This window comes from Callorhinchus milii, unplaced genomic scaffold (genome assembly GCF_018977255.1).
Source record: "Callorhinchus milii isolate IMCB2004 unplaced genomic scaffold, IMCB_Cmil_1.0 Scaffold2, whole genome shotgun sequence".
NCBI lineage: Eukaryota > Metazoa > Chordata > Chondrichthyes > Chimaeriformes > Callorhinchidae > Callorhinchus > Callorhinchus milii.
Window position 1 is genome coordinate 56,764,770 of NW_024704743.1, and position 10,766 is coordinate 56,775,535.

Here is a 10,766-nt window from a genome sequence, read left to right on the forward strand (position 1 = left end):
GGGAAGCGCCAGGGATCGCTCTGGTTCCCCGATCAGGAGACAGTATCCATGTGGGCCAGGTCCAATGGATGAGCAGTTCTATCGGAGTCTGTGACCTCAGCTCCACCACAGTAAACATTGAGGAATGCTGCTTATGGTGAACTGTCTGCACTGATAAGTCAAGCTAATTCAATTCTAATGATAACATAGGTCAGTTAACCCAAGCAGAAGCATATTGAACAAAGGAATGCATGGGACCGGAAACAAATATTATGGGCATCTGGTTGATCCCGAAAGTGAAAAAAACAAATATAGTATAATAAATAATCTTACATACTATAGGATTTACTGAGGCAATTTACCTTCACCGGCTCACTGGGTAATCTATTTCACATATTTCCCAGTCTATGTTAAATAATGAAATCCAAACTGTCTGTTCACCTCTCTTCTGAGCTCAAATCTTGTCACCTTGTTCCAGAAGGTATGTCATCTGTCCCTGCACTGAATGGACACTCTGGCAAAGCACTGTAGAATTTTGCCTGTTGATTTTCTGCTCCATCCCCAGCTCAGTCAATCCCAGTCCAGAGCAAGTGTATAATGTTCTCTCAGAATCATGCAGGTTTGCAGAATGGAAACATTTCGACAAGAAGCAAATCTCTGACTCTTTCCAATGCTACTGATTAAGCAAGTGCCAGACAGTGAACTGATCTTCATTGTCACAAGTTGGATGTTTTGTAAATACCTAATGGTGATACCTCTTGAACAAATTTCCTTACTTCACATGCCTCTGTTTACCTAGCAGTAAGAATGAACCCAGTTGTTAGTCGATTGTCCCATCACATTCTGCGGGTAATAATCCCTTGAATAATAATAATAATTTGGTCACTCAATCCACAACTCTTTACAAGACACTACTGTGTACAATTGGCTGCTGTGTTTTGCCCACAAAATATACAATCAATTCACTTTACAGTATATTCTGTGAAGCACTTTGAGACGTCTCAATTATGTGATAATGCTCTATATTCCAGCAAACTGGAAATTAAGGCTCCTCGAGGGCAAAGTGATCATAATATGATGGAATTTAGCATTAAGTTATAGAGAGAAGTAGTTAAGTCTGAAGCAAAGTTCTTAAATTTAAGTAGAGAGAACTTTGCTGGTATGAGAGAGGATTTAGCTAAAATAAACTGGGAAATTAGACTTAAGGATTTGACAGTAGACCAGCAATGGCAGACGTTTAAGGAGATACTGCAAAATTCCCAGCGAGCACGTATTCCTTTGAGGAATAAGAATGCCACGGGAAAGGTGGCCCAACCGTGGCTAACGAGAGCAATTAAGGAAAGTATAAAGTTAAAGGAAGAAGCCTATAAAACAGCTAAGATGAGTAGTAAACCCGAGAATTGGGAGAACTTTAGGGATCAACAAAGGAGAACCAAAAAAGTGATTAAGAGAGAGAAAATGGAACATGAGGGCAAACCAGCGAAGAACATAAAGACAGACTGCAAGAGTTTTTATAAATATATAAAGAGGAAGAGGCTGTCAAAGGTAAATGTGGGTCCGCTACAGGCAGAGACGGGGGGAATTATAGTAGAGGACAAAGACATGGCAGAGTCATTAAACAAGTACTTTGCTACTGTCCTCACCTTAGAAGACACTGAAAACCTACCAAAAATAGAGGGGAATCAAGAAGACAATGTTAGCGAGCAACTTGGGGGAATTAATATTAGTAAAGAAATGGTTTTAGGTAAATTGTCAGGTCTTAAAACTGATAAATCTCCTGGACCTGATGGCCTACATCCTAGGGTTTTAAAAGAGATGGCTACTGAGATAGTGGATGGCATGTCTTTGATCTTCCAAAATTTCCGGATTCTGGAACGGTTCCCATTGATTGGAAGATTGCAAACGTAACACCACTATTTAAGAAGGGTGGGAGAGAAAAGATGGGGAACTATAGACCAGTTAGTCTGACATCAGTGGTAGGGAAAATTCTTGAGTCCTTAATTAGGATGTCATTCTGGGATTCCTGGAAGACCATAACAAGATTAGGCAGAGTCAATACAAAAGGGAAGTCATGCTTAACTAATCTTTTAGAGTTTTTTGAAGATGTATCTAGCAGGTTAGGTAGGGAGGAACCAGTAGATGTAGTATATTTAGATTTTAAAAAGACATTTGACAAAGTGCCACACAAAAGGCTATTGCACACGGTTAAGGCCCACGGGATTAATGGGAACATATTAGCATGGATTGAAGAGTGGCTAACGGGTAGAAAACAGAGAGTAGAGATAAACGGGTCATTCTCGAATTGGCAGGATGTGACTAGTGGAGTGCCACAAGGATCAGTGCTTGAGCCTCAGCTATTTACAATTTACATCAATGATCTAGACAAGGACATTGAATGTAACGTATCTAAATTCGCGTAAGACACTAAACTAAGTGGGAGAGTAAGGTCTGAGGATAATGCAAAAAGATTGCAACGGGATATAGATAAGCTAGGGGAGTGGGCGAGGAGGTGGCAGATGGAATTTAATGTGGGGAAGTGTGAAGTTATTCACCTAGGTAGAAAAAATAGAAAAACAGATTATTTTCTAGAAGGGGAGAGATTAGATAGTGTTAGTGTTCAGAGGGATTTGGGTTTCCTTGTACACCAGTCTCAAAAAGATAGTTTGCAGGTGCAGCAAGCAACTAAGAAGGTGAATGGCATGTTAGCGTTCATTGCAAAAGGTTTAGAGTACAAGAGTAGGGAAGTCTTGCTGCAACTGTATAGGGTCTTGGTGAGACTGCACCTAGAGTATTGTGTGCAGTTTCGGTCTCCTTATTTAAAAAAACATACTTGCCTTAGAGGGGGTGCAGCGTAGATTCATTAGGTTAGTTCCTGAGATGCGGGGACTGACCTATGAGGATAGGCTGAATAAACTAGGGCTATATTCTCTAGCGTACAGAAGAATTAGGGGAGATCTTACTGAAACATATAAGATTCTTAAAGGGCTGATAAAGTAGACACTGAGGGTCTGTTTCCCCTGGTAGGAGAATCTATAACCAGGAGTCACAGTCTTAAAATTAAGGGTCAGCCTTTTAGAACAGAGTTGAGGAAACATTTCTTCACCCAGAAGGCTGCAGGTGCTCAGTCCTTGAACATTTTTAAGGCTGACACTGATAGATTTTTAAAAAATAGAGGGATTAGGGGATATGGGGATAGGGCAGGTAATTAGAGTTAGGTCAGAAGATCAGCCATGATCTTATCGAATGGCGGGGCAGGCTCGAGGCGCCGAATGGCCTACTCCTGCTCCTAATTCTTATGTTTTTATGTTCTTATATTAAATGCAAGGATTATTATTATAAGAGTTAAATTCATTAACCCATAATAATAATCCTCACATTTGTTATAGCGCCTTTCATGTAGGGAGGAAATCTCAAGCAATTCACAGGAAATATCGTGTTTATAGTGTTGTGACTGTATTTTGTATAAAAACTTATTTTGTTACATCTCTACTGTGGGCTTGTATTGATGATAAGATGGTATAAAATATGTCCTTTGAACCCTTTAGGATAATAATAATGATTTTGTTGTTGCTTTTTAAACAGAGGTGCCACATATTATTACTGCTGCAGTCAACATGAGCCAATTCTGCTGCCTTTGGAAGCACCTACCACATCATGCTCCAGGTGAGGAGGAGAAGGAATCTATGTTTGACCTCTGGTAGCAATGACACACATTTCAATATGTTAATATTGGGACGTCCTCCCGATGTGAAAGGCGCTATACAAATGTAATCTTGTTGTTGTTGTTAATAGGCACAGCTCACTGATAATGGGTGTCAGCTTAGCTCAGTTGGTAGAGCTCTTGCATTTGAGTCAGAGTGAGGTTTGATCTTACAATCTAGGCTGAGACTCCAGTGCAGTGATGGGAGATTGCTGTATTGATAGAGATGTTGTTTCTCAGATGAGATGTTAAACCAAGTTCCCCTCTGCCCTTCAGGTGGATGTTTAAAAACACTGTGGCACTATTTGAAAAGAGAAGGGCGTTTCTCCCAGTGCCCTGTCCAACAATCCTCCAGATAAAAAAATGTTTTTTTCATTTTGCCCTTGTTTATAGGACATTACTCTGTACAAATTGGCTGTTAAACCAATACATTTTACAATAAAATTTGTTAAAAGTTTTTGACAATGCGATAAGGTGCTATAATCAAACATAAGCATTATTATAGGCTGTCCTGATTTTCAACTGTTCTTACATTCCTGCAAAAATAGCAATGCATATTTTTCTTTGTGACCCTACATGGCATTTCCCAGAGAATGCTTGTGATCAGATAAAAAAAAGTTGTAAAGTTTGATCTGGAAATCCCTGAACATGCATGAGATCTTGTTCTCAGTTGTTTTGTGCTTTGGATTCAATAAACAGGGCAGTATCTCCACACTGGAGGCTCAAAATTTGTCATGGTCTTAGCCTTAAGATCACTGTTTTTTAATTGAACCGTATGCAGCTTTTTTGAAAATTCGCAAATTCGGATTTTTGTTTGAAAGTCGGGGTTTCTGCAGTTCTTTCAGGTACTTCAGAAAACTGATTTCCAAATTAAAAGTGAATTCAAGACTTTCCCCAGATTCTGTATGTGTTCAAATTTCAGGCTAAGACCATGAAAAGTTTCTGGCCTGAGAAGCCTTATGTTACTTCAGAATCGCAGGTCAGAAATTCCATCAAAGGTCTTAACCTTTTAAGACTTAACAGAATACTCTTAACTGGGATACTCCTTAATACTCTTAACCTGTTATTGCTGTTATTGTCTTAGCCTTTATGCAGAATTGTGATCATTTCTTAAATTCAATCTTCTGCAATTCTTAAATAGTTAAAAACGGATTTAAGAATTTTTCGCTTTTCTCTGCAACCTTAACATTTAACAGGATCAAAAGATCACAAGATTGATCTAGATGAAGAGGCTTTTCGGCCTGTCTGATCTCATTCCTCCAGAACATCCATCCCCCATCATTGCGTCAAGCTGCGTTTTAAACAAGTCTATTGCCCTGACCTCTACTACCTTTCCTGGCCACCCGTTTTAGTCATTGATTACCCTCTGCATGAAGAAAAAAATGACATTTGACTCATCACTGAATGAAATGTCACATGAAGTTTATGGTGAATAAAATATAAATTTTCATAATGTGTTATTTACTTATTGATAATGCTAACAAGTGTCAAGGCAAGGTTATCAATATCATGAAATGATCACTTATTCATAAAATCCGTGACTCCTAATTTCAGTCATTTCATGGTTTCAAAATTTTACTGAAAATTTCAGAGATTTCGCAACACCCCTGGTTTCACAACTTTACTGTAGCATACGTGTGTATATTGTCATAATCAAACCAGCAACTGTTCAGGTTGTTGTGCCAGTTTTCAATGTTGCTTCATTGTGCATTCACAGTTCAATGCTTGTCCCTGAAGTCCCATAAAGACTGGTTGTTAAGAAATATGAAAATGATTCTGTAAATGACTCTCATGACCTTATTCACAGGATTAGGTCATGTACAGAATATTTTGTTTGTTTGTTTGTCATACTCACATATACTATTTTTAGTCATTGTTTCTTTTTGAAATACCCCGAATTTCAGCTGTAAGAGCAAGCATGTGATCTGCTGCAGGCCACCATCAAGTGCCATCTTCCAAAGAAACGCAAAAAAAATTTCAAAATTGCACATGTGATTGTGCCTCTGAGTTACCCAGTGGCTGGGGTGATGCACAATGATAATAATAATAATAATAATCCTTGTATTTGATAGAGCACCTAAGACCATTCAAATAACCCATTAAAAAATATATTGTTTTAAAATTAAAATTTCTTTTCTATAATCTGAAAATTGTTTCTCCCTATTGTTTTTGTATTAAAAGGCGGTGACCAAATTGACTTGAGAAGCCCGAGGGGGAAAGAATTATCCTGATCTCAGGAAGAAATTCAGTCCGAAACATGTCATTAAAGTGAGTTGCCAGTCGATAGTGTTCCTGAATTTCTCCTGTGATAAGTAAGGAACAAAATGTGTTTAGGAATTCCACAATATTGCCTATTATTTTGTGGTTCTACAGATCACACACGGTATAAGATCATTGCTTTAGTTGACATTATGAAACAACTTATAAACCATAATTTCAAAAGGCTGGGCCTTTTGACAAAATTACTATTTAATGACAACATAAATAGTTGATGATTTTTGTAAAATGTATCATTGCTGTTCAATAGATTGCAATTGCCAGTTAACAGTAAACATTCATACCACCTTATCTTTCCCCATCAATATTCTCTGGGCAAGCAATTGATTCTCTGAGCTGTATTCTTCTTCATTTTCCCCATGATTAAGCAGCGTGTCTGTGAATTTTATTTCCCGCTGGTGATCAGGATCATTGATTTTTAGAGCTTTGCTTTATAAGCTTTTTAAAATGATTTGAGATATTTTGTTCACTACTGAAACAAGCATCCCATTAAGTGGCTTTGATTGTCTCTTCTATTTTGTCTAATGAATTACAAGACCAGTTAATCTGTCTGACCTTTGTAATGCTGCATGCTCTGCCTGCCAAAGTGTGACTTTTGTACGTTATTAATGTCGCAAGATTGCAGTTGCATTTTAACAAGAAAATCATTGTCCCTGTAAAGATGGAAATATACACAGAGACCCGGTGGCAATTCTGCAACATTATATGAATGATTTGATGTGATCAAATCTGTTATTGAAAATGTTGCAGATTTACCCACCCACTAACAATTTGTCGTTGTTTTGGTGAATCTGTTCAAGTTGTTTCCACAAAGGCCTGGACTCTATGAGGTGGTGTAGACCACAATGATTATACTCTATGTCCTCATCTATGTAGTCATCAGTGACCATCCGTCTGGGGTGATGGTGAAAGCAAAATCTTTTTGGAGCTGAGCTGGCTCCAGAGTGAAATGTTTCATATTGGAATGGTAGAATTGGGTCAATCATCTGTGGTGGACTCAATAGTCCGGTTCGTGAACCAGATGGGTCCGCAATACTCCAGAGCACTGCTGCTGACATGCTAGTCATCTTACTCATCGTCAGGAAAAAATTCTAGACCACTATCCATTCTAACCTTGATTAAGGTTAAAAGAAAAATCTTTTGGTTAAGACTGTAAACTTGCCAATCTTGGTAGGTAAACTTGACTGCCTAGTGTTTGATAAATTTACTGATCAATAGCTTTTAATGGCTTTTTATGTCAATCTTGGTAAATTTTTACAATGGTCAGTGACTCATCTCACATACACTTCCCCAGAATCCAATATTACTGACAGTCATTGTGTGTGGATTGAACCACCAGCACTGAACTTCTTAACTTCAGATATCAAAGATCTCAAGAGAACTTCGGATGTATAAAATCATTGAATCAATTTAATCCCATCCTTCCAGAATATCAAATTTAGTATCTTCCTGTAAGTGCACCAACCTGTATCTTAAATTTATCCTGTGTGCTGGCCTTTACCACCCTATCTAGCTGTTTAAGAGTGGCCTGATGACTAAAAGCATCCTAAATTCATACCCTCTTCTCCTCCTGCCTTATCATTACAGCACACTGCATCAGTGATACAGCACAGAAACAGCCTAATTACTCTGTGTTGTTAAATATCCCCAAAGTATTATTCTGAAATTACTTTCCAAAACCTATTTAGCCTTCATAAAGTTCTACAAGGTTCCCTCTGTGATATCTTCTTTCAAGCCTGGTTTATCCAATTATCCTTCATACTTCAACTGTGCACCTCTGTAATAATAATCCTTGCAGTTGATATAGCGCCTTATCACGTCTTCGAGACGTCTCAAAGCGCTTCACAGAATATACTGTGAAGTGAATTGACTGTATATTTTGTAGGCAAAACACGGCAGCTAATTGGGCACAGCAATGTCCCACAACAGTCATGGCTTGAACCCTATACCTGCAACTCAGATAGTTATTGAGATAGTTACAAGATCCAGGTACCTAGTGATGACATAAGGGGGAAGGGTTTCTGATACCAGGAGCACAGAGTAATCCACCCTGCCCAGATCACAGCATTTTATCAATGTTTAGGCATGTTAGCCATTTTGCCTACCAACTACACAGTCACTATACCGTATGGCACATCCTTGATGTGTCCTCCTGACATAAAAGGCACTGTATTATATGTAATATTATTCTTATTTAATATTATGTGCTGTTCCCTTCAAAATTCATATTTTCCAACTATGTCAATACTTTGCTATGTGCAAATTGAACTCAGAGGATCGAGTTCAAAATTCTCATCCTTACCTTCAAGGCCCTGCATGGCCTTGCCCCCTCCTACTTCTCTGACCTGCTAACCCCTTATCAACCTGTCCGCTCCCTCCACTCAGCAGGCTCCCGCCTGCTCCATGTTTCCGCCCGGCCGCCCCATCATCAGTCTTTCTGTCCCATCCTCTGGAAAGCCATCCCACCTTCACTTCGCCTCGCTCCCTCCCTTGCCTCCTTCAAGACACGCCTCAAGATCCTCCTCTCCTACTGTGCCTTTGTCCACCCTCCTACCTTCTCTGCCCTCCTTGATCCCAACCCCGCCCCTCTGCCCCTATTCTATATTTAATAACAATAAGCATAATCCTTACATTAGCTGTAGCAGCTTTCTCATCAAGCACTTCTCAAAGCACTTCATAAAATTTATTGCAAAGTGGAGTGACTCTGTATTTGTAAGCATAGAGCAATGCCTCATAAACAGCCATGAAGTGAATGATCAATTTTAGTTGGGGGAATGTTGGCCAGGACATCAGGAGACACTCCCATCTCTTTTCAAATAGTGTAATGGGATCTTGAGTGCTGGGATCACCCTACTCTATCTCTCTGCTTCTACCCTTGACCCCAGGACCACTGCTGTCCTGGCAGACTGCCTGTCAGACATCAAATCCTGGATGAGAGCTAACTTTCTACGATTGAATGTCAGCAAGACCGAGGCTCTCCTGATTGGCTCGCGCCAGTGCATCCATACCTCAGACGCTGACAGCATCACCATCCAAGGATGCACACTCCACCTCACCAAACTAGTCAGGAATCTAGGCATCTTGTTCGAACCTCAACTGTCCTTTCTTCCCCACATCCATGCCATGACCGGCTCTGCCTTCCCCACCTCCTCAACATTGCCCGACTCTGCCACTGCCTCACCCCTCAGGCCACTGAAACCCTCATAGATGCCTTCATTACAACCAGGCTCGTCTATGCCAAAGCCCTGCTTCTCGGACTTCCCAGCCACAGATCATCCAGAGCTTTGCATGCTTGTATCCTCTGTATTGTGCATTGAATTGTATCTTCAATGCCCATCTGAACAGGCAGGGTTCAAACATTGTGTTGTAACAAGAGCCATTTATAATAATAAATTATTAATACTAATAATCTTTACAAAAACAGAGAGAGCTGGGAAAAGCCAGCAGATCAGGCAGTATCTATGGAGAAAGGAAAGTGAGTCAACGTTTCGGGTCCACGACCCTTCGTAAGAAAGGTAAATCCTTACATTTGATACAGTATCTTTTACCTTGGGAGAGTGTCTTGAAGTGCTTCAAAAGATAAACTGCAATGTCCAGTGACTATGTAGTTTGTAGGTAATTGAAATTGCAAAGTTTAACTGTAATCTTTGTTGAACTGTATGTTTTGGAGTTTTGAATTCTGAGAAAAAAGTACTCAATCTTTTATTTTTAATTATTTTGGTACTGATAAATAGTTTCTATGCATCTGTATTTCAGTGCAAACCACAGGAAATTGCTCATACTTCATTAAGATTCTGTCTTCGCCTACAAGAGAATTGTTCCTTACCATTTAAGATCATGCAGAATTGTGGAAAATTCTTAATTTGGAGACTGGTCCTGCAGAAAAACGTTTTTCAAATTAAAAGTGAATTTAAAAAAAGACTACAATTCTGTGTGCTTTTAATTTTTACGACAAAATGCCCTTACAGCTTATGATTGAACAGAATTTTAATGCCTCAGTAGCATTGAATTGTGACCCTAACATTGTCCAATAATTATTACTTCTGGCAGGTAAGAGCATTACTCAAGTAATGCAGTTTGTTTGGGTGCAGGTTCAAAAAAAATCTTAATGCTGAGCATCGGCACAGTTTCTTTTGTGTTTACAGTGTTCAGTGTTTCACAGTTTGCCTGCTGAAGTCCAAAAGTATTTTTGTGCAGAAGTGTATGAAACAAGTAAAAGAGTGTGTGGTTCTTGGTTCCTTTGATGTTATGTGTATCACTAGGAGCCCCCTATTGTAAACTCCTCAAGTCCATTGAAAGTGTCAAAAACCTTCTTCTTTACTGAGGCTAGGTCATATTTTATTTATTCAGCACAGGTTGTCTTTTCTTTCTGATACTAAATAATGAAACTTTGCCTGCTCAAGAAAATAATTTGCTTTCAAGGGAGCTGCTGTGCCAAGTATGGCACAGGTTTTCCATGTGGGGCAGATTCTACCTCAGTTCATTGGTACTTTGTTAGCTATATCACTTTTACTTTGAAAACAGTGAAAGCAGGGCTGTTTGAAGTCCCTGCAAAATCAATCCTGCTGTGTTATTTATGAGCCATTGAACTATTGAGTTCCTTTATCCCCCTCCTGGCATCTGACACATATGCCGTTATTCCCTCTCCCTCCAGCATCTCACACATACGCAGATTCACTGCTTGTCTCTCCCATAGTCTCTCTGTCATACTGTCAAGTCAATAACATGAAAGTGTCAGCCTTCATTCTTGTCGATTAATATTTTTTGCATCTTCTTGCAAAAATGACGGTAAGGTCAAGAAATTAGGATA